The sequence below is a fragment of the Callorhinchus milii genome, unplaced genomic scaffold, assembly GCF_018977255.1.
Source record: "Callorhinchus milii isolate IMCB2004 unplaced genomic scaffold, IMCB_Cmil_1.0 Scaffold23, whole genome shotgun sequence".
Classification (NCBI taxonomy): Eukaryota; Metazoa; Chordata; class Chondrichthyes; order Chimaeriformes; family Callorhinchidae; genus Callorhinchus; species Callorhinchus milii.
This window is the reverse complement of record NW_024704764.1, coordinates 4,311,938-4,336,943: the sequence shown is the minus strand read 5'-3', so window position 1 is coordinate 4,336,943 and position 25,006 is coordinate 4,311,938. Positions and strand designations below refer to the sequence as shown.

The 25,006-nt window shown below is 43.5% G+C and overlaps 1 protein-coding gene across 12 annotated transcripts in view; it reads right to left on the bottom strand.

Moving 5' to 3' along the window:
- The window catches only part of raraa (retinoic acid receptor, alpha a), a 377,347-nt gene that overhangs the window by 52,524 nt on the left and 299,817 nt on the right, over positions 1–25,006 (bottom strand). The window lies entirely within an intron of this gene.

Here is a 25,006-nt window from a genome sequence, read left to right as displayed (position 1 = left end):
AGCCTGCCGAGCGGAGGCAGTGGGTTGGGGGAGTGGGGGCTGAGCAGGTCAGAGAGGTAGGGAGGTGCCAGGACATGAAGGGATTTGAAAACGAGTGAGAGGATCTTGGAATTGATCCGTTTGGTAATTGGGAGCCAGTGGAGCCTGTTGAGGGCTGTGGTGAGGAGGGGGGGAACGAAGTTTTGGAATAATTGTATTTTGGGTATGGTGGAGCTGGGGAGACCAATGAGAAGGGCGCTCGAATAGTACCAGCCGGGAAGTGCCGCAGGCTTGGACGAGGGTTTCAGCTGCATCGGTTGTGAGGTACAATCACGGGAGGTGGGCAATGTGGCGGCGGCAGTGTGGGGCGTGGGTGGGGGGTGTGGGTGGGGGTGGGTAGTGCGCGGGGGGAGCGGGCAGTGTGCGGCGGCGGGGGGGGCAGTGTGCGGGGGGGCGGGCACTGTGGGGCGGGGCGGGCAGTGTGGGGCGGGGCGGGCAGTGTGGGGGGGGGCGGGCAGTGTGTGGGGGCGGGCAGTGTGTGGGGGGCGGGCAGTGTGTGGGGGGCGTGGCAGTGTGTGGGGGGCGGGCAGTGTGGGGGGGGCGTGGCAGTGTGGGGGGGGGGGCGGGCAGTGGTGGGGGGGCTGAGGGAGGGCCCGGGGAAGCTGAGGAGTTCAGATTCACAGGAGAGATGTTGATGGGAGCCAAAGAGTATGGCTTCCATCTTGCCCACATTCAGGTGCCGACAATTTGCGCTCATCCAGGCCTTGATGTCCGTCAAACAAGCTGACAGGACATCAGCAAACTGGGAGTCGCAGCTGGAGGAGAAGCCTCTTTGGGTGTTATTTGCATACACGTGGAAGTTTACCCCATGTCTGCAGACGACATCATCGAGAGGGAGCAGGTTGAGGAGGAAAAGAAGGGGCAACAAAGATGGAGCCTTGGGGTACCCTGCAGGTGAGTAGGTGGGGGCTGGAGGAAAATAATAATAATAATAATCCTTGCATTTGATCTTTGAGACGTCTCAAAGCGCTTCACAGAATATACTGTAAAATGAATTGACTATATTTGTGGGCAAAACGTGGCAGCTAATTGCGCACAGCAGTGTCCCACAAACAGTCATGGATTGAGTGACCACATTATTAGTGTTTTTTTAAAGGATTATTATCCCCAGAAAAGTGATTCGCCAACTGACTAACAACCAGGTTCCTACACTCTGCTAGGTAAACAGAAGAAAACATTTGCGGAGATATATTGTTGGCAGTTTGTTAAGTAGGACTCGAACCAGGATAGTGAGGTCCCACTAAGTTGGATGAGGGAGGAGGCGGTGGAGGAAGATGGCATGGTCGATTCTGTTAAACGTGGTGGAGAGATCAAGGGGAGAGAGAGGGCATCATTTGTTAACCAAGTGGATTGTGGAGTCAATGTTTGATGTCTATGGGGTTAGTTAGAATAATTCTATTTCATTCAGATTTGGTTTAATAGATGTTGTTAAGACAGATCTGATCTTTGATTTTCCCTCCTGTTAAAAACAAGGGGAATGTGAGTGTCTTTCTGTTAGGATGTAGTTCTGTCTTCCTGTACACAATGTTCAGTTATACCCCAGGATTGGGTGTATGGAACGATCTACAGACAAGGACTGCAACAATGTGAATTAACTGGTATGGCAATTTGGTATTAATGGACACTGGACACAAGTGGACAGAGGCTGTAAACATTATAGTTTACAACAAGCTCCCAGTATTTTAAAGTTATGTGGAGCACTGGATCAGTGTAACAAGCAATAGGAGCAGGCATGGTGTCAGCACTCCCATCAGCATTATACAGCATTAATAAAGAAAGGGAATGCGAGAGGCAAAAAAAATCAGCATGACTTTTAAATGAAAGCTTTGGACTAGAACAGCAACTATGTAATAAAATGGCTGGAATAAATCCAATACGTCCAGAACAACCAAGGCTGCAATAAAATATTTTACTGGCGTGTTTTACAGAGTATCATCACTGTATAGATACACTGGGCGACAGTATGAAAGCCGCCAATGAAATATTAAACACACATTTGTGCTGGCAGATTGGAGAACCAGCTACTCCGGATCTGAATAGTGAAACCACAGCTGTCTGCATAAGCGTCTTGGTGAAACACGTTTATTAAGGAGATTGAGCATCAGGAACAAGTAGAGCCAGGGGCTTCAGAGTATGTGGATTCCATTCTCCAAGGCCCTGGGGTGGGAGGGGCTCTTTTACAGATTATTTTCTGGTGACATCATGGGGCCCATTAATATGACAACAGCTGAGATAATAATTGCCAAAGCTGCTAAAGCTCCAGCAGCCGTTACTGGAATTGAATAAACTCATTATAACTCTTACAGAAAGAGTGTGCAGACAATTTCAAATGGAAACGATAATGAGCACACATCCTGGTATTATTCTGCTACCAAACAGTTAGATTAAACTATTTATTTTTAACCAGGAGCTTGTGCCATTACTGCACCATTTATTTTTCTATCTGGGAACAAATCCTGAATAGTTGGATTGAAATCTTGTAACTCAGAAGCGATCTGACGACTGCAATTCACCTCTGTTGTCCACACAGCAACTGCTCGTCACTCAGTTAGGGTTGAAATGGTGAAATGGGCAATGTGAGTGTTGATCAATATCCAGAGGCTTCTGCTGACCACACACACAATCTCCCCAAAGCCGAATCTCCTGCTTGTACTCCTCCCTTCATCCCATTCTGATCAACTGCTCGCTTGGTGGCTGAGCCTTCAGCCTCTAGGCTACCAAAACACAGGACAATGTTACCCTGTTGCCACACACCAGTCTCCGCTGCCTTCAGGCAGTTCTATTTGGGTCTAGAAGTAAACAAGAATGTGTGCAACATCTTTGTCAAGTCAACATGTGAGAGGACATTGGAGCACATGCCACATCACCTCATGGGACAGCCTGGCAATTTGGCCACATGTGAGTGAGGGAGAGAATTCAAGAAACTACAGAGCTACATGGAGGAATATCCATTATCAGCACATCCACTCACTCGGCTCCTTTCAACAACAACAAAGTGCATTTGTACAGCACCCTTCACATCAGGACGACATCCCAAGGCACTGGACGGTCAGGGGTTTGGACCCGAGCTGGTGGGTGGGAGTCGTAAGAGGTGGAGGGTGGGAGTGTAGCGGTAGGAGGGTGGCCAAAGGCACAGGCGAAGAGGAGGGTCTTGAGATGGGCCTGGAAGAAGGCAAAGGGACTGTGGAATGGAGTTCCAAAGGGTTGGGGGCAGGGAGGCTGAAGGCTCGACCGCCGATGTGGGTTGCGCTGGGCGGGGGACCTGGAGCAAGCTGGAGCCTGCTGAGGGGACGGAGTGGCCTCCACGCAGGGTAGTCTCAGAGCTACACCAAGGACATGGTCACTGAGAGCTAGAAGACCTCTAAGCAGGTCTGTTCCACGAGAGAGCATTCCCCAAATGCAATTATTCCTATTAAACAGATACAATTAAAAGTATAAAGGACTCAGGTTCCCAGTAACATGTCTTGTTAGTAGCCAACATGTCTTGTTAGTAGCCAATAATAAATTCATTAAGTCATCTCTCATTGATGGTTTACTTTAATATAATAAGATCTCTAACTGGTCCATTCAGTTCTTCAGCACCTGACTTATTAGAAGCCAATATCAGGCCAGAGCAAAATCACTTCAATCAATTGCACCACCAATACAACAAATGTTTAGACATGTTCGCACCTCAATCCCCCAGCCTCAGTGCTTCCTGCACTGTCTGTGTACAGCTCTGTCTGTGTACTGCACTGTCTGTGTAACTGTGTACTACTCTGACTGTGTGACTGTGTACAGCACTGACTGTATACTGCACTGACTGTGTGACTGTGTACTGTGTGTATGTATACAGCACTGACTGTATACTGCACTGACTGTGTGCCTGTGTACTGTGTGACTATGTGTCTGTGTACAGCACTGACTATATGACTGTACTGCGCTGACTGTACAGCACTGACTGTTGACTGTGTACTGCGCTGACTGTGTGAAGCACTGACTGTGTACTGCGCTGACTGTGTATTGCACTGACTGCGTGATTGTGTGTCTGTGTACAGCACTGACTGTTTGTCTGTGTACTGCTCTGACTGTGTACTGCACTGACTGTGTGACTGTGAACAGCACTGACTATGTACTGGACTGACTGTGTATCTGTGTACAGCACTGACTGTGTGACTGTGTATTGCATTGACTGTATGACTGTGTACTGCTCTGACTGTGTACTGCACTGAATGTGTGACTGTGAACAGCACTGACTATGTACTGGACTGACTGTGTGTCTGTGTACAGCACTGACTGTGTGACTGTGTATTGCACTGACTGTGTAACTGTGTACTGCGCTGACTGTTTGTGTATTGCACTGATTGTGTGACTGTGAACTGCACTGATTATGTGACTGTGTACAGCTCTGGCTCCATTGGTTTTGTTTAAACCATTTTTGTTTCCCTGGGACCCCAATTAGATGTGAGGTCTGTTTCACATTTCAAAGCTGATGAATTTAACATTCCTTCAGATTGTTGGAAGTCTCTCATGCCCGTCACATTCCTCTGATTTACATTCTCCATTAGTGCTTGCACTTTTCAGACGATTTTTAACTCGCATTTAGAATGGCCTTTGTAAAAGGAGCTCCCAAACATGTATCCGAATTGTTGCACACAATAATAAGTAATTCTAAGGACTATCAAGGCTACAGGCCTGTAAACTGCATTATGTGCAGCCCAGAGATTATAGCCCACTATGTGAGGCACACTTTAACATGTTTTATAGTCTGGAATCTTTTATGTAATGGACTCAGCCTGATTGGATAGCAGCAGGCCAACTGTGTGAGAACAGACACAAGGCAGCCCTTTAAACCTCAGGGATGACAGGAAATTATTCCTGGTCCAGAGACTCGCTGTGTGACGTCACTTCCACACACCACTTTTCAAACCCATCTGGCTAAACTGAGGCTAACTCCAGCTTTTATTTGTTGGTTCTTAACCTTATCTTCTTCCATGATCTCTCTCCTCCTCTCCTATCCAGTCCAATCTCTCCTTCCCTCTCTGGCTCTGGTGTCACCTAATAAACCAAGCCATGATACAGAACAGACGGAGGCCATTCGGCCCTTCGTGCCCAGGCCGGCTCTTTGAAAGAACTGTCCAAATTAGTCCCACTCCCCCGCGCTCTCCCCACAGCCCTGATCAACCCCACTCCCTCGCGCTCTCCCCACAGCCCTGATCAACCCCACTCCCTCGCGCTCTCCCTACAGCCCTGATCAACCCCACTCTCCCCACAGCCCTGATCAACCCCACTCCCCCGCACTCTCCCCACAGCCCTGATCAACCCCACTCCCCCGCACTCTCCCCATAGCCTCGGAAACTTGTCCTCCCCAAATATCTATCTACTTCTCTCGTGAAAGTTATTATCGAATGGGCTTCCACCAGCCTTTCAGGCAATGCACTCCAGATCCTAACAACTTGCTGTGTGAAAACTTTTCTCCTCACCTCCCCTCTGGTTCTTTTGGCAACTACTTCAAATGGTGTCCTTGGGTTACTGACCCACCTACCCAGCAGAAATAGTCTCTCCCTGGTCACCCTATCAAATCCCCTTATAATTTTGAAAACTTCTATTAAATCTCCCCTTAACCTTCTCTGCTCCAAGGAGAATAATCCTAGAACATCCTTCTATGTAAATACAAGGTCCAGTCAGTCCATGAAGGACAATGCCAGCCAGGGCTCCACTGTATTTATTTACTGCAGATAAATCAAGCACAACGTCAAAGCAGTTTATTTTACATCCTAAATCAGAGCTGGGTATTTCACATACAGGAGCCAACACCATATGGACTGAACACAAGCACAGCAAATACTTCATAAGGAAACTGCAAAAATTATACACAAGATAAAGGTTCAGTTTAAAATACCACAAATAGGCCATTCGCCAATTGTGTCTGAACTCCTGGAGGGAGCTAGGAACTCTAATCCCATTGCCCTTTCTCTAGAACCTTCAATATTCTTTTCCCCCAAGTATTTATCCGTTTCCCTTTCAAATTGTGTCCTCAGCTTTGACAGCTTCATTTTAAATAACAACAACAGGACTTTTGCAACTTGCCTCCTCATTCAGATGTTAATTTATTAAAGATCCTGATATATTTACAACACAATCTCTTTGAACTCAGGAGTAAACCTCCCCTTTTAAAATACATGGAGGATTAGCAGTATGATGCTGCTGGTCCAGGCCTCCAGGGCTTGTGATGGTAATGAATCCCTCAGGGATGCCTGCAACATCAAGCACACTGAAGACCCAGCCTTCCTGGGCTCACACACACACACACAGGGTGGATGGAGTGGTTTGGTTCCATGTTTGAAAGTCTCTGTGGTTCAAATGCTTCTGGACTTGTACAACCCAACGTCTCAGATTAGACAAATAAACAATAATAATCCCTGCATTAGATACAGCACCTCATCACGTCTTTGGAACGTCTCAAAGCGCTTCACAGAATATACTGTAAAGTGAATTGACTATATTTTGTGGGAGAAACGCGGCAGCCAATGGCGCACAGCAGTGTCCCACAAACAGTCGAGGATTGAAGTTACTAGGTTATTATTTTTTTGCAGAAATTATTATCCCCGGAAAAGCGATCCACCAATCAACTAACAACCAGGTTCCTACTTACTGCTGGGTAAACAGAGGCGTGTGGAGTAAGGAAACTTGCCCAACATTTCGCCCTGCCAGTAATTCTATTTGTTTAAACAATGATAGTTGTATCAGAAGATTATGAGTTGAAACTCCATGTTAAAAATTCCCTTGACACTATTCAAAAAGAGAAAGGTATTTCCCGGAATCCTGACCAACAATCCTCTAGAGAAATTGGTCACCAATTTACTTCTTGCCTGCATGACGAACCTTGACCTGCAAAATGTTAGCTGTGTTTACAAGAACAGTCACTACACTTGGCAGTAACTACTGTACACTCCCACCCTCGCTCGCCTCCACTGGCTTCCCATCCCCCAGAGGATTGAATTCAAGATCCTCATCCTCACCTACAAGGCCATTCATGGCCTCGCTCCCTCCTACATCTCCGACCTACTATCCCCCTACCTACCTGCCCGTACCCTCCGTTCCTCTGCTCTGGTCTGCTCCACATCCCCCGCCCCAACCGCCCTACCGTCGGTGGCCGGGCCTTCAGCCTCTCAGCCCCGAGGCTCTGGAACTCTATCCCCCAGTACCTTCGCCGCCTCCTCCCTTTCCTCCTTCAAGGCCGGTCTCAAGACCTTTTTCTTCGACCGTGCCTTCAGCTCCCCTCTCGACTCTCTACCCCCTCCCTCCCCTCACCCTGACCATTTCCCCCCTGCTCGGGTCCTGACCCAACTGTACAGCGCCTTGGGACGTCCACCCAACGTGAAAGGCGCTCTATAAATGAAAACTTGTTGTTGTACAGTGATTCAAGACGTGTGCTTTTATAGGCCCTATAAATAATAATAATCCTTGCATTTGATATAGTGCCCTATCACGTCTTTGAGACGTCCCAAAGCACTTCACACAATATACTGTTAAGTGAATTGACAGTATTGTGGGCTAAATGTGGCAGCCAATTGCACACAGCAGCGTCCCACAAACAGTCGTGGATTGAGTGATCAAATGGTGGGAGGTGGCAAGTGGGGGTGGTGGTTGGCGGGTAACAATCCGTTAAAATATTGTCCTTTCCTTTCCCAGTTCGGAGGTTTGAAACCCATGCGCACAATTTAAAAACAAAGGTTAAAGGGGCCTAAGTGAGAGGCTGGGCTGTTTCAGTCCAGTTCCTGTAATGCCAGAGTCCACACATCTTGTTCACAATAAAATACAGTCAATGGGATTGTGATAAACAACAGACCCTCATTATAACAAACATTGCCCTGCTCCCGGCTGATTAGAACTTCTTTACTGGGCCCCACAAGTACAGTACATAAAACAAAATCCAACAGGATATAAAGTGGCTGGTAATCAGAGCGACATTATCTGCACAGTGTATTAATTTGACTAATTCAGGCACAGTGATCTGCTAAAGATATACTGTTGTCAGATGCGAGTGTAAGAGGAACTTGACGGCATGAAACACATTCAGAAATCCTCTTGGGCAACTCTTAGTTGTCCAAGAACTTCATTAGCTACAGAAGAAAATGCAGTTAAATGCTTGAATATTGAAAACAGGATGTCAGACTTTGATTTGGTTACTACCTAAACGCTACATTCCTCTTTGGCTTTCAGATTGCATTTGCGTGGTCCTCACTTACACAATCCACCAGCAAAGCAACACAAGCAAAAATAAGATGATCCCAGCTGCTCCAGAGCAGGATGTGGCTTGCTCACTTACCTGGTTTAGCAGTTTAGGGTTGGTCATATAATGATGCTGGGGTTGGGAAAGAAACCAGGAACAAATTGTCTGATAACCAGCATAGCAGCCATTTGGGAAAAAGATCCCGTGTCTGTCTGCGTGTAGGGAACGCAGAGTTTCCCCGTGTTAGTGACACAATCCTGGAAACCCCCCTGGAACCCTGTGGCTGTTCAGAGAGCAACTGAAGCTAGTGGAGAGCATAGCCAGACCAGGTCCAGCTCCCAATCTGAGCTTCAGGGAGGCACAGAGCAGAGGCGAGACACTTCCCCTGAGGCAAGGAGGGGGACATCAGAGCTGGCAGACTGGCTTCCTGCTCTGCTGGGAATTGGCAGATGTTAAGGGAGATGGCAGGTAAAGGGAAACAGCTGCTAGCTAGTCAATGAGCAGTTAAAGTGTCATCCTGGAAGCATTCAACTCAGGCTAACATCGCTGGCATTAGCTAATACATGTTTCTCATAGAGGGAAATGCTCCTCGTGAATGGAAATCACAAAACAACAGGTTTTGTAGAGGAGGGAAAGGAAAGGTCTGATAAAGAGGATGATTTCAACAACCACCTGACAACATGCACTTATACTGCACCTTTCATGTGGTACACATCCCGAGAGACAATGTGGAATAGAGAAGGGGAAGGAGGAGAATTTAAAGGTGTGGATAAAAGGCATGGTCAAACAGGTCTGGGGTTAGACAATCTGAAGATGGGGAGAGAAAGAGCAAGGCAAAGGGATTTGGGGATAGCCCCAGAGAGTAGGCAGGGGCAGAGTGGCTGAAGACCTGGCTACTGATGGTGTGCAAGAAGCATTTCACCAGTTTTTGTATGTGGCACAAAGGGTTAAAATTGTCTGTGAAAGATCGTGAGAAGGTCAAGACACTGAAAGGAACTTTGTGTTTTGATATTCCTTCAAAGCAGGAAGTCATGATGGTTGATGCAGCCTTAACGTCTAGGTGTCCAAGTCTGTTTTTTTTAATATCCTGTTGTACAATTTCACTTTGAATTTAATTTCTAAAGAACATTTAAAAGTGTTGGCCTCAGAAACGGGTTACCAGAGCAGACCTGGAAATGAAAACGGTCTGTTTTATATGAAGACATTTCCTGGGCAGCTCAGAGCAGTGCAAACATTGCTGCCTGCCCCCAGTGACACAGACTCATTTAATCCAATTAAACAATACTGGGCACAAGTTTGTCAAACCATATCTCATTTTTGTTGGCAAAAGCTGTGAGGTGGAGAAGAAATAAAATGTAATTTTCAATTATGGGAGAGAGAGAGGAAACTGGGAAAGTGAATCATGAGGATAGGAAAGCCGCTGGACAGGCTAATCTTTCACATGTACAGCCAGAGTCAGACCAGCAAACTGCATTTCTCAAACCCAAATCTATCACTGAAACTGCTTTTAAGGAGATTTTTTCTGTTATTAGATCTAGAAATCTAGCCACGGGGAGTGAGCTCGTTCTCACACGATCACGAGAGGTTCAGATCAATACAGCCTCAGAATTCTCTCAAGTGTGAGAAACGCGGTCCTCAATATATGGCCGAGTCTGTGTGCGAGTTGTTAGGGACATTCTCTTATTCTTACAATACAAAATGACATTTGTACAGCGCCTTTCACATTAGGAGGATGTCCCAAGGTGCTGGGATATGGAACAGTTGGGGCGGTGGGAACAGGAGGATGACGGAAGGCGCAGTCGAAGAGGAGGGTCTTAAGACGTGCTTGAAGAAGGCAAGGGAGGGAGCGAGGCAAAGGGAATGTGGGATGGAGTTCCAGAGGGTGGGAGCAGAGGCTGAAGGCCTGACCATACACTCCCTATTTTCGTATCATCTGCAAACTGAGAAATTGTGCCGTTTACCAGAATCCAGATCATTGATATAAATGGAGAAAAGCAGTGGTGCTAACACTGCCCCTGGGCACACATGTCTCCATTGTCAATAACAACCCTGTCCTCCCACCCTCTGCTTTCTTCTCCTTTAACCAACTCTCTCTCCAAGTTGTTACCTTGCCATTAATCTCAGGCCGTCTTATTGTTCTTAACAAGACTCCTCTGTGGCACCTTATCAAAAGCTTTCTAACAATCCATATTAACACATCACCTTCATTATTTTCTCGTTATCTCCTCAAAAACCTCTATTAGATTTGTCAAGCTAGACTTGGCTTGAACAAAACCAGGCTGACTGTCTGTAATCACACCCCATGTCTTTCCAAGTGGTTATTAATATTATCCAGGATAATATCACACTAATATTAATAGCCTTTAAAGGTTTGCCCACTCTGGATATTAGGCTGACTGGCCTATAATTACCCGGTTGGTCCCACTTTCCCTGTTTAAACAGAGATGTTACATTTGCTGCCCTCCAGTCTCCGGACACAACTTCAAATCCTAGGATTTTCGAAAAATTGTGGTCAGAGCATCTCCTACCCCTTCCCTCAACATTCGCAGTCACTGCCATCAGGCCCCGGTGACTTGTCCTCTTTGAGTTCCATCAGTTTCTTTAGCAACACTTCCTTTTGCTATAGTTTGCCCTTCTAAATAATAATAATAATCCTTGCATTTGATATAGCGCTTTTCACGTCTTCTAGACGTCTCAAAGCGCTTCACAGAATATGCTGTAAAGTGAATAGACTGCATATTTGTGGGCGAAACGCGGCAGCCAATTGCGCACAGCAGTGTCCCACAAACAGTCGTGGATTGAAAAATGACCAATTCATTATTGTTTTTTTTTCTTGAGGGATTATTATCAGGTGTATGGAGAGAGGAAACTTGCCCAAGGTTTCGCCCTGCCTGGAATTGAACCCAGATCTCTCGCTTACGAAGCAAGTGCTCTAATACTGGGCTGTAGGAATTCCACAATGCAGCACGTCCTCTTCTATTTACATAAACAAATTAGACACACAGATATATATATATATATTATCATAAATAATTTGTCAAAGATCGGAATGAAAGATAAATTGTGGTGTAATGGCTGAAAACTGCAGGTCACCGAAACAACTTGTTTTTTCTAGAGACGTTACGTCCATTTCTGGCTTCAAAAGCAATGGATGCCAGGCAGAAAGTGCTATTCTGAAACAGCCTCTGGTTCTGCTTTGCAGCTTCAATAGATCAGATCTGTTCCTTCCCAAGTGATTACATTCTATCAATAAATCATCAGAATCCTTAGTCTTGTATTAAACATAGTACGATGGGACATCAATAATTGATTTCACCTCATGACTGCATGGCTGCACAAATGTATAAATGTGGTTGAGTGCAATCACTCACCTTGAATTCTCTGCTCAATCACATTGAACGTTTCACTTTCTAAGCATTTCCTTCTCATTCTGACCAAAGGACTAACTGAGCCCAGGATTCCAATATGTCCAGTCTATTGAACTCGAACCCAGCTTAAGCAGTGTCATCCAACAGCACACATGAAATCACAACCAGAAAAACACTCATACGAGTCCTCACAATTTATAACAGCACAAACTTAAATTGCGCCTTCTGACCTTTGGATGAGACGTTAAACTGAGGTTCTGTCTGCAGGTGGACATTAAAGACTCACAGCACTATTCAAAAAGAGAATGGAGTTTCTCCTGGTGTCCTGGCCGACAAGCTACCAAATAAAATTGGTTGCTCGCCTCAATCATATTATAAAATAGACACTACACCCGGCCAACAAATCTAAAAAACTAAAAATGTGGTTCACTACAAGACTAAATAAAACTATATAAAACTAATAGCAACTTTCCTTTTGAAATTTATTGCCAGATCAAATTTAGAGTGTAGAGACTTGATCCAGAGCACTTGGACATGGCAAAACAATTGATAATAATCCTTACATTTGACATAGAGTCTTTTGATATCATCATATAATCTTAAAGTGTTTCAGTGGATATACAATAGTGTAGTGATTGTGTGTTTGTATGCGAACACGGCAGTCAATTTAGCCACAGCAACATCTTCGCAAATTGTGAAGGAAATGACCAATTTAATAATTTGCACAAACTTGTGTTGCAAAAATTGTTGACACAATAAAAATGCTGAATATTCCCTAATCCCAGATGTAAAGATAACCTGGGCTGACAGTTAAAAGGTGAGCTTTTTGCACAAAACCCTTCTCCCTACTTCGGCCTAAACACCACCAGGACTGTGGGACAGTGGAAAAGTGAACATGGAGCGAAAAAGTGAAAACGTGAACATGGAGCTAAGGGAGAGAGAGGGGGAGAAATGTGAATTGAGGTAGAGAAAATGCAAGACTTTACATTTTGGGACGTCCTCCCGACGTGAAAAGCGCTATATCAAATGCAAGGATTATTATTATTATTATTATAAGACACTATTTATTTATGTTCTTATTATTTGCTAGTTGTCAAAGCTGGCTGTGGTTTTTGAACAGTGAGGGCAGGGGAGATGCAGCTGGAGTAAGCAAAACTTTAACAAAAAGTGAAATGTAATGCAAAAGTCTGGGCAGTACAATTAGGACATGCAAATGGATATAAAGGAATGGACCAAACCATTCTTTGAGATCAGAGGCACAATGCGAGTCCGTAACCACGCAAATACCATGTTAATTAGGGCGAGCAGCTGATGATAAAACCTCCACCGCTGTTAGTCAAATTAAAAGCTAGACTTCAAAAAGAAACGAGAGCCCAATTGACAAAGAAAGCTTTGTTATGTTAACTCTGTAGGACAATAGGCAAACTGGGGAGCGCAATGAACAAATGGCCTAGCAATCTGCATGCCAAGCAGCCACAGACAATCTGAACTCTGCATGAATTCTGACACTGTCACATTGCCACAGATGACAGAGCTATTAGGAGGCGAACAAGGCTTGACCTGCTAATGGCAGTGGCTCGATAATCAATTGTATATTAGAATTCTGTTGAATACAATGGACCCAATGTTTTCCCTGATAGATTTACCACTTAAGTTTGCCCATCCAACTTAGTTATCCTCTCAGTACAGTGGAGTCTTGTTTGTTTTAAGGTAAAATCCCAACCTGCGCTGTAATGATGTGCAATATCCAGTCGCTGTGCACAGGAAACCCATTGACCACTTGTTAAAAGAAAAATGGCGACTTCTGGATCAACAGGTCACACTGACATCACTTCCTCTTTGATGTGCATGTCAAAAGCAGAAAGTGCCTTTAGCAACACCCTGATGATCTAGAAGTGAGCAGACCGCTTGTTGGCCACATAGTTACCGTTAGAGCTGGCAACTAAAGAAGCTTGTTATATTGGGGCTGCACTCTATTATCACCACATATACTTGCACATGGCTTATCAGCACATCACATCACTCACCACATATCAGCATATGGCCATCAGCATTTTTTATAGTAAATCTAGGTGAAGAGGCAATGCCTGTAGCCGAGTACATCAAACATTCATTGGGGACTTTGCTCTCTATCTTTGCAATCTGCATTTTATTGCACAATAAGAGGATTTTTTCCTTATAATTCAGCATTTCTGAAATCAGATTACTGTGCTGTGGCATCTCATGCCTGATGCCAGTTCCTCTTGGATACCAAAAGACTGCTTCTTGGTTTCTCCTGTGAAATTGTGGGGTCCTGTAGTTCAGTGGTTAGTGCACACACCTCGCAAGCGAGAGACCTGAGTTCGATTCCTGGCAGGGTGAAATGTTGGGCAAGTTTCCTTACTCCACACACCTCTGTTGACCTACCAGTAAGTAGGAACCCGGTTTTTAGTTGATTGGCGGATCACTTTTCTGGGGGTAATAATTACTTTTAAAAAATTGGTCACTTCAATGCAAGACTGTTTGGGGGTGTGCATAATTGGCTGCCGCATTTCGCCCACAAAATACACAGTCAATTCACTTCATAGTATATTCTGTGAAGAACTCTGAGATGTCTAGAAGACGTGATAAGGCGTTATATCAAATGCAAGGTTTATTATTATTAATAACTGATTATTTTTCTTATCAATTGATACAAATAGATATTTGGTGAACAAGTTGTACAAAATAACCAATGGCAAGGCATGTTTTTCAGAAAAGCAATGTATTCTGTTTCTTTTTGAACTAATTGGCTCCAACTCAAAGCCATCCACTGCATCAATGATTTTTCAATCTAAACCAAAGGGCCTTTGAGTTTTACTTGCATGTGATCTGCACTAAAATTAAAATAATAAATAATAATTCTTGCATTTGATACAGCTCCTTATCCCATAGCGCAAGGTTCTGTACATTTCTCTGATTTTTACTATATTGTAGTTTGTACTAGTGGTATATTATAACTCATATCACTTATATGTTATATGACAGAAAACACGCATTTTGAAATCTAACAATCCTTTCCAGTTCTCAAAAGGGTCATCAAATCAACAATCATAAAAACCTCACTATCACTGACATACTATGAACTAGGCTCAAACAACTGAGAAATGTCTCCCAAGACACTGCAACTCGGAAATCAAACTGATAAAGTACATGCACTATTAATGAAGAAGATTCCAATCCTAAACAGCACACAGCAGCACTTTTTATATCACAGTACCCTTTATAGCAAACGCTTTATGAAGCTAGACTTGAAAAGATTGGTTGGTCGTCAGTGCACATAAAAGAATTGCAGTTAAAAGAATTTTAAAATCTCACTGCACAGCCAAAGTCTATGTTTCAACATGAGTCTCACTAAATCAGATTAGAGACTAGGCTGAGCCTCCAGGGCAAAACTAGAGGTCACTGCATTATCACAGGTGTCGTCTTTCAGTCAACATGTTAAATCAAGGTCCTCTGTGCCCATTTTTCAGGAGGACGTTAAAGATCCCATGGCACTATTCTGGTGTCCTGGTCACCAAGCCTTCAGATTAATTGGCAAATTACTTAATGGCTGATTGTTGTTGTGTGCAAATGGCTGCTGTATTTGCTTGTGAATCATTATGAGCTCTTTCGACATACATTAAACTGCTGATAACTTGACCCTGGCTTAACTTGTCACTACCTCTCAAATCATCATGCCATTAATATCCCACCTGCACTTAGTTATGTATTTCTGCATTTGCTGCTCCAGATAACTTGTCACTGAGCACTTTTCCCTCGGACTGACATGTTATCAGCAGTTTACGGTAATAAGACGCTATAAAAATGATGTTTACTTACATCATAACTACATTTACCGAGGAAAGATCTTGACATTAGATCTTGGCATTTTGCCAGAGTGGATTCTATAGGTAATATTGCTGATCTGAAAGCAATGTGTAAAAGACACAACTTCCTAAACAGTTCTTCCTTTCTAAACAAGTCATTCCATTACATGTATTGACAATCAACCCTTTCAAAGTCTAACTTCCCAAAAAAAGTTGTAGAATTTTCTCAAAATCCTGAACAAATGGTTTTAAGTCTGGACATTCCAGATCCAATTTATTTTGCACTTTTTCAGCAGCTTGGGACATCCTCCTGACATGAAAGGCACTGTACAAATATCATTTGTTGATGTTGTTCTGCTGTGACTAGCAGTTCAGAACACTGGGTTAGTTTTACAGTCTCAGGAACCAGCTGAAACTTCAAGTTCCCCATGTTCTCAAATTAACCTTCGAAGAGTCAACCTTTCTGTTCACTACTATTTTATAAAAGATTGTCAACCAATTTTTCTCTTCACTGAAGGCAACATACTGCTAATGCTCTTCTATACTCTTCAAACTCAGCTGAGGCCACATCACCTCCCTCTCCTTTTGCTCAGCATCAGTGTAAAGCCTCCAACACATTACCCTACTGAAAGCTGCTGTTGTATGGCACGAGCGGCCATTATTCATGTGGGAGCCTAGACACTGAGTGTTGGCACTTGACTGTGTGTGTGTATGTGTGCGTGGGCGCGTGAAGGAGAGTGTGTATTGCTTGTGTGAACATGTGTGTGGGAGAGGGGCAGGACCCAGATCAGACCAGTATGAGAGCGTGTATTGTGCTTATCTGTGGAGACGTCAATGCGATGAGAATTGGATTTGGCTTTCAGCAGCAATGATGGCATTAGTGTTTAATTTCACAAGTCTCAAGCTCGTGCCCGGCATAAGGTTTCATGGGCGCATAATTAGTGCTTCCAAGTGAGGAGGGAAAATATAGAATTTCAGTTTAAATTGGACTGTATTCTCAAAACATTATCCTTGTCACGTCTTCGAGACGTCTCAAAGCGTTTCACAGAATATTTTGTGTGCAAAATGCGGCAGCCAATTGCAAACAGCAGTGTCCCACAAATAATTATGGATTGAGTGACCAATTTATTATTATTATTATTTTTAAGGAATTTTTACCCCTGGAAAAGCAACCCAATCGACTAACAAGCGGGTTCCTACTTACTGCTGGGTAAACAGAGACGTGTGGAGTAAAGAAACTTGCTCAACGTTTTACGTGCTGGGAGGCGAGTGTCTAACCACTGAGCTACAGGACTCCACATTAGACACACCTGCAAGAATTTCACATCTATATATAATTCATACCTTTATCCTTTATTTAAGAAATGTAATGCTGAAAAGAATCATCTTGTCAAATCAAATTTTGAAGAATTCTTTACGGCATTTCTGACATGAACTCATTCATTCAGTTTCCTGGTCCAATTAATAGATTTTATAAAAGCATCAGCTCTCATGACCACCACATTTAGAAGGTGTCAAACAGTAGGATGAATATTTATCTGGATATATCCACATACAGAATTTATGTTCTTAATGCCCTTCATAAGCTGATGAGGCATGTTATGAATAATGCACTAATCTTGGCAATGTTCCCTGTCTGGATGCCATAATTAGAACATGTATCCAAGGATGATGAAATTAGTTTTGAAAAAAAAGTCTCTTCATATGTTGGGTTTCTACAACAAAACACAGTTGCTTAGACAGACCAGGAATCCGTGTCAAGGTCAGCAATCCTGACAGAGTTACATTGCCTCGGAGGAGGTTCCGCTCGCTGTATTTACCATTTTGGAGCTTGTGATGCTCACAAATGCACCGGTAAAGACAACAGAGGGAAGAAAAGCAACGGCAAAACAGCCCGTCTGAACAACGCCTGAAACGTGATCTGAAGAACAATATAAGAGAAGCTTACATTTACACAGCGTACATCACAAGGGTAAGATCTGGAGGGTCCGGATTGGATGCTGAGCGATGGAGCGGAGGAGGCCGTAGGCACGCTCAAAGAAATAAGATTTGAAGGACTTCAAGAAAGAGAGGGGGAGAGACATGTGGTAGAGGGAGGTCGTTCCAGAGGTTAAGGGCATAGGAACTGAAAGCTCAGCCTCTGATGGTGAGGAGGAGAGATCAGTGAGGGGGACCGCAAGCCTGAGTTAGCTGAGCAGAGGATGATCGCAGGAGGAGGGGAGGAGGAGAGTGAAGAGACAGACATGCCAAGACGTTGATCACTTATCAGCAACTGTCATTTGGGATCCTGGTTTCACACTCAAGGTTTGAAAGGGATTCTGGTTTGACGAGAAAACTCTGGTCATTACCAGTTTTACTTTTGACCGGCATTACAGGCACATGAACTCCTGCTCAAAGCACAAACACCACTTTCCTGGGCCTCGGATGGTCTTAACCTAGCGTGTGTGACACGATAAGAGCCCACTGAAGCCAGTGCGATACTACAATCTTCTCATTGAAATTTAATGGCAGTAATCTATTTACCAAACATTCTCCAAACCCAGTCCATCCAGATCATTTCAGCTAAAATCATCGGGAATGTGGACAAGAAAGACAGCAGCTTTAATTATCAAAAACACTGAAACTGTTGAAGAGACAGAACAAAGGAGATTTAGCAGGATGGTACCAGTGATGAGGGTCTTGAGTTATGTGGAGAGACTAGAGAAACTGGGATTGTTCTCCTTGGAGCAGAGAAGGTTAAGGGGAGATTTAATGGAGGTGTTCAAAATTATGAGAGGATTTGATAAAGTGAATAGGGAGAAACTATTCCCATTGGCGGCCTGGTCGGTAATCCGAGGACACTGTTTTAAGATACTTGTCAAAAGAACCAGAGGGGAGGTGAGGAGAATTTTTTTCACACAGGGAGTTGTTGGGATCTGGAATGCACAGCCTGAAAGGCTGGTGGAAGCCGTTTCGATAACAACTTTCAAGAGAGAATTAGATAGATATTTGAGGAGGATACATTCACAGGGCTATGGGGAGAGAACGGGGGAGTGGGATTCATTTGGATAGCTCTTTCAAAGAGCCGACACGGGCATGATGGCCGAATGGCCTCCTTCTGTGCTGTATAATTCTATGATTCTATCAGTTCCTCAACTGTTTGCTTCCCAAAGATATGAGGGCTGGGACCAAGACACAGTCACCTTACCCAGACTCCATCTCCCCTCATGTACCCAGACTGCTCTCAGTGTGTGAGTGTGAATGTGTTTAGAAGAAGTTCACATGAGGCCATTCTTGAGCTGAACAATAGGCTTGTTGGAAGCTCAGCCATCAATATGAGCTCACTAGTTTCTGACAATACACTTCTGAATCCTGAGTACTATTTACAGTTGGTTTAAGTGGCTTTTCCATTTGTTGACGTGAGATCTTTTTCCCTAAACATACCAGTAACTCACCATCTAATAGATTGGTAAAGACTCTGGAACGTTTACAGCTAATTCAATTTAAATGTCAGAGAAACATCCTGCACCAGATACATTCCCTCATGTAAATCTGGCTGTATAATGGGCTCTCGTTACTTGCCATCCACATATACAAGGGATAAGCCTGATCATTACACCACCAACTACAATATACAAAGAGCTCTGAAGGTTGGATAATAAGTATTCGGGAGAGACTGTATCAGACTAAAACAATTGAGAAGTTCCGAGCAAAGCTTGAACTGAATTAGCAGGATCACAAATTCTGTGAATACTGTCTACCATCGGCTTGTTTGTTTTCACTTCTCTCCTCGAAAGCCATCAACTTATTCTGAAATCTCAGTTCCAGGGGTACATTCAGATACCTCGCTCAGGTAGTCAGTCATTCTCCACATAAGCCTAGGTGGTATAACCACACCATTGTCAAACTCAATCCCATCCTTGCCCAACTGCCACACGCACCTTCCTGTAAAACCCTGTAGGAATCACTTGATAGAATCAGAACTCAGCCTGGACGTGTATACTTGTGTGTGTAGTACAACACAGTATCATTGAAGTACTGTAATTTCACATACACACAGACACACACACGCACGCACAGATACGTATGGGAACAACTAAGTTGCTCCAATATCATCCAAGTGCAATAAGCCACTCTGGGATATTTAGTGTGAAGAATGCAGTCTGATGGGAAGACACAGAGAGCTGCTATGTAGGACAACATATCTGTCATTCCTGCAAAACAACAAGATCTGAATCCACATCTACAAGTGACCACATCCACAACATTAACACTGCAACCACATTGTGACATGTCGATCTCATCGACTTTCTATCAGCAGTAAATGTTCCTCTCCCCACAGCTGGAGCACAGAGAGATGCTACATCCCCAATCCCCTCATCACATACCCTGGCAATATACCGACAGTCATTTAATTTCCATCATTTTCATTCAATTTGTCTCATAAAAAGCCTCAAATTTGATTCATTGGAAAGAGATTTGACATCAGCTGGGACTGAATAGAATGAGTCCATAAGTCGTCTGTTTCCACTGGTTGGGGAGTCTGTAAAATAAAATAGTGACTGGGTGATCAAAGAGAGAGAGAAGTTAGGAGGAACAACTTCACACAGAGGATAATGAAATGGTGGAACTCACTGCCTGAAGCTGGGGTGGAATCAGAAAGTCTAGATGTATTCAAGAGGAAGTTAGACCTCCACACGAGGGAGAGGGTAATAGAGGGTGTGGGAGGGAATAAGAAATGGCTGGAGACTCATGTGGAATATAGATACTGGCACAGACTGGCTGGGTCGAGATTCCAGACTCTGCCTGAAAATACTGAAGAGGGGAAACAGATCGCCAGAAACTGGCTGGTAAACATCAGAAACATTTCTACCGATCACAAGGGCAGAATAGTTTAAAATATTTCCATTTTATATAGAGGGGAATATTTAAAGTCCTTTTTCGCCCACAAATATACAGTCAATTCTGTGAAGCGCTTTGGGACGTCCTCCCGACGTGAAAAGCGCTATATCAAATGCAAGGATTATTATTATTATTATATTGAAGGTTTACTTTGCTACATTCATGGGGCAAAGAATCCCAAGGTTCTTAAATATTTTTGTAATCTAGAAACTCCTCCGTTCCTCGTCTTCGCTCTCAGCCAGAAAGTGACTGGCAAATAGACCAGACTAGAAGATCTGCAGTCAGATCTCCTCCTGACTCTTACCATACAGACTCACCCTTTGCAGACAGGTATTGGAGAGTAGCCACAGAACAAAACATCAAAAAAGAAATCAGAGGATTCCCATCAATACATTTCCGCAAAAAGATTAAACACATGACAGGAACGGAGAGGCCGAAGAGTGTAGGCAATGAGCAGCTTCTCTTTAAGCGCTACGGGATGCTGCCCTGCGTGAAGGGCATTATATAAATGCAAGTTGTTGTTGTTGTGACGGGGCTAGAGAGGAAACAAGAGGAAAAACAGAGCAAAGAGAAGCGCAATGTTTAAACACAACCACATGTGGATATTCCTGGCCTGCAGCCCAGCTGCCCCAGACTGTCTGCAATCACACATTTATATCACAGCACCAAAAACAACAAATGGTTCAGAGGATAATGATCTTCAGTTCAAGCTAAGCGGCAGAAAAGTAAACACATTTTTAACAATTGTAATCCTTTTCCTCAGCCTTTTTATAGACTGATTCTCAGATCCATTAACTCGCTCCTTTTGACAACGACTGACAGCCTCTCACCAGCTCAGTCTCCCAAAGGACAAGGATGCGTTTTGACAGTCGAGGGTTTGCATTGCACTGACACTTTAATGCAATTGTTGCCAAATTTCATGTTATTAATAAATATTTCTCATCAGTTATTAACATGAGACACATTCAGGGCATTTTTAATCAGTCTTTGTGACCAGTGATTTCGGACTGGTTGTGGTCAGCTACTTGGAAGATATAACTGGAAAATCAATAGGCGATAGGAGTGATATAATTAATAATTCTGCTTTTCCAGGGGTAATAATCCCTTCAAAAAAATATACATTTTAAAAATAATAATTTGGTCACTCAATCCACGACTGTTTGCTGAACGCTGCTGTGCGGAATTGGCTGACGTGTTTCTCCCACAAAATATACAGTCAATTGACTTCACAGAATATTCTGTGAAGCGCTTTGAGATGACTCAAAGACATGATAAGGCGCTGTATTAAATGCAAGGATTATTATTATTTTATTATTAAACTGTATGGCTCCATTTGACTCTGTTCCCCTGCTTGGTTTTTTATACCACCTATAAGAACACTTTTGTAGCTTTTCTCACTTCTGCATCAGAGCAAAGTCTACACAGATCTGAGTGGAATCAAGCCTGTTCAGATTCTGCGATAGTGAGAAGCCACATTGAAGACTTTATGGTGACTGTGGTATGTGGCTAGTGACTCCTCCTAATTGGAACCACTGCCATTTTGTATCCACAATAAGAAAGTCTTTATTTCTACAAATAATAAGAATCCTTGGATTTGATACAGCGCCTTATCATGTCTTCGAGACGTCTCAAAGTTCTTCACTGGATATACTGTAAAGTGAATTAACTGTATATTTTGTGGGCGAAACGCAGCAGTCAATTGTGCACAGTAGCGTCCCACAAACAGTCGTAGGTTGAGTGACCAATTATTATTATTATTATTTTGAAGGAATTATTACCCCTGGAAAAGCGATCCGCCAATCGACTAACAATCAGGTTCCTACTTACAGCTAGGTAAACAGGCGTGTGGAGTAAGGAAATTTGCCCAACATTTCACCCTGCCCAGGAATCAAGCCCAGGTCTCTCGCTTGCGAGGCGAGTGCTCTAACCACTGAGCTACAGGACTCCACAAATAATCCAGGTTCCACTACAGACTTTCCATCAATGACTTGCACCAGGATTCCGGGTGATAACTTTTGCTCTGTGGCCGAACACACTAGTGAGGTGACAATTAAAACTTTAAACGCTGACGACAGGGCAGAAGATTGAAGTGTCTTCTGAAGTGTATTTATTCAGGAAAGTAGCAAAGTATTCAATATCCTAAAGGGTGAGGATAAGCTAATCTCTCCTAACATGTTTAAAATAGTCACACACTCTAAAGTGGCACTGGACTGGAGCTCTCAAGAGGGAAGGTGGACTACAGATTCAACTACTTTACATAGGGAGCAGTTAATAGGTGGAATTAACTACCCAGGCAGCAGGCAGTGGAAGCAGATTGTCTCAGAAAATGTAAAAGGAAATTCCATTGTTATTTAGCAAAGAAAATGGATTGTGGGGTATGAGAGATGGGGTTCTGTGAGATTGTTTTTACTGTGGCCTGACAGACTGCAATTGTCTTTTTCGGCCGCGAACATTAACTCTTAATACACCTTGTGCTTGATATGCAGAGGACCTTAACACAACCATCAAGATGTCTCAAAAAAGCGCTTCACAGGAGTTACCGGAAACTGCAGTGACGCCACAGGCAATTTGAACGTAGCAACGTTCCAATATAGCCATGAAGTAAATGACCAATTTTATCTGGGGGATTGTGGGCCAGAACACCAGAAGAAACGGTTTCTATTTGAACAGTGCAATGCTCTCTTTAATGTCCTGGTGAACACGCAGTCCACTATGGTCAGAGTCCTGTAATGTAGTGGTTAGAGGGTTCGCCTCGCAAGTGAGAGGACTTGGGTTTGATTCCCGGCAGGCGAAACGTTGGGCAAGTTTTCTTACTCCACATGCTTCTGTTTACCCAGCAGTAAGTAGGAACCCGGTTGCTATTTGATTGGTGGATCATTTTCTGTGGGGAATAATCTTATTAATAATTGATCTTGTAACTAACTGCCTTTGAATAATCCTGCCCTGCCGGGAATCGAACCCCGGTCTTCTCACTCATGAGGCTAGGGCTCCCATTGAGTTACAGGCCCCTACGATACACCAGTATTCACGCTAGAGACTTTTCCGGTCTGCCTCAGCACCATATAATTCTGTGCATTTACCTTGTGACCTAATGGGCAATGAGTGTGGATTATTGCACCAAAGTGATTACAGATCATTTTCCAGTGCTGATATTACAGTATTTCTAGACAAATATCTAATAACTTGACTCCTTTCAGATAACTAAATTCCTACTCACTGCTGTGTGTTCAAGATCTATGTGGCGTAACTTTGAGCTCAGTTCGACTCATTTCAACTTCAACGAATGCACAAAAGTGATCAAATATGAGGAGTGAAAGTCCGACGACACTAAGTCCTGATCTTATTAATGATTGATCTTGTAACTAACTGCCTTTGTACCTCCCCTTCACTGCAACACAAACAGAAAGATATTGTAAAAGTAATGGTGGCTCTTCCTTAGCTGGAGGATCTTACAATAGGGCCATCACTCCACACACTACAGGCTTCCGTCAACGCACAATACCATCAGCCCACCCTTAAGAGTTTTTTTTTACCATTTTACTACGTGCAATGAAAATTCCACTATTTCCAGCCTCCCAGAATGACAGGCCCAAACCCAGCTGCCCTCAGAACAACATAGAAGTTAAAAGAAAACAGCCCTGGACAACGACAGAGAAAAAACATCTGCCAACAATCTCAGCTACAACAGGCAGCGGAGTGTAATCAGGACAACACAGACAGCCATGAAATAAACTACTTCCTCTGGAGCAGTCAATAGCTTGTCAAATCTGCTCCATTCATAAACAGAAATCAATGAAATAAATCGGGGTGGAGGAAGGGGGTTACATACGCAGAACATTTGTGAGTGTGGCTCGAAGCACATCTCCCCACTATTATCAGGGCGTTTTGTTGGGCATAAGTGGGGGGGGGGCAGGAAACGACGACTCCCGGAAATGACTTGAAATCTACTGATTTCTGTTTCTTTGTCTCTTGAAGAAGGAATTTGCACAAGATGGAAAATGTTCATTAAGAAACACAAAAGACACATGAACGGTTTCTCTGAGAAAGCTGCTTCAGGACGGCACTTTCTGGGGAAGGGTTTGCCGAAAAGAACAATAATCATTAAAATTTACTGATCAAAACTTTTGAAAGATTTGTATGAAAGGGATATACATGCATTATTCTGGACAAAGACTTTCTCAGCAGAGTAGGGAGTGAGTCTGTAAACAGGTAGCACATTGCCAAAATGTAATCCTAAATTCCATTTGTTACAAAGAGCGACTGATGGCAGCCGATGTGGAGAGGAAGAGAGGTTAGCAACGTGGCTAAGATCACACCGTGTGGGTCCACAACAATGCCACACAAAACATACAGTCACTACAATATGTCCTGTGAAGCGCTTTGAGATGTCTCAGCGACGTGATAAGGCTCTGTATCAAATGCAAGGATTATTATAAGATTACAAAATACAATACCAAATTACATTTGTAAAGTGCCTTTCATGTCGGGAGGACGTCCCAAAGAGCTGAATTATTACAGTGACACATTCCTAACTTTGATACCATTGCAGCTCTCGATTTAAACATAAGGAAACATTTTTGCCAATGACGTTATAGCAGTAAAAGTGTCCCCTTAAGAGTGCATTAAACTCAGGATCATTTACGGCAGCAAACTGCAAAACCAAACAATAACAATGA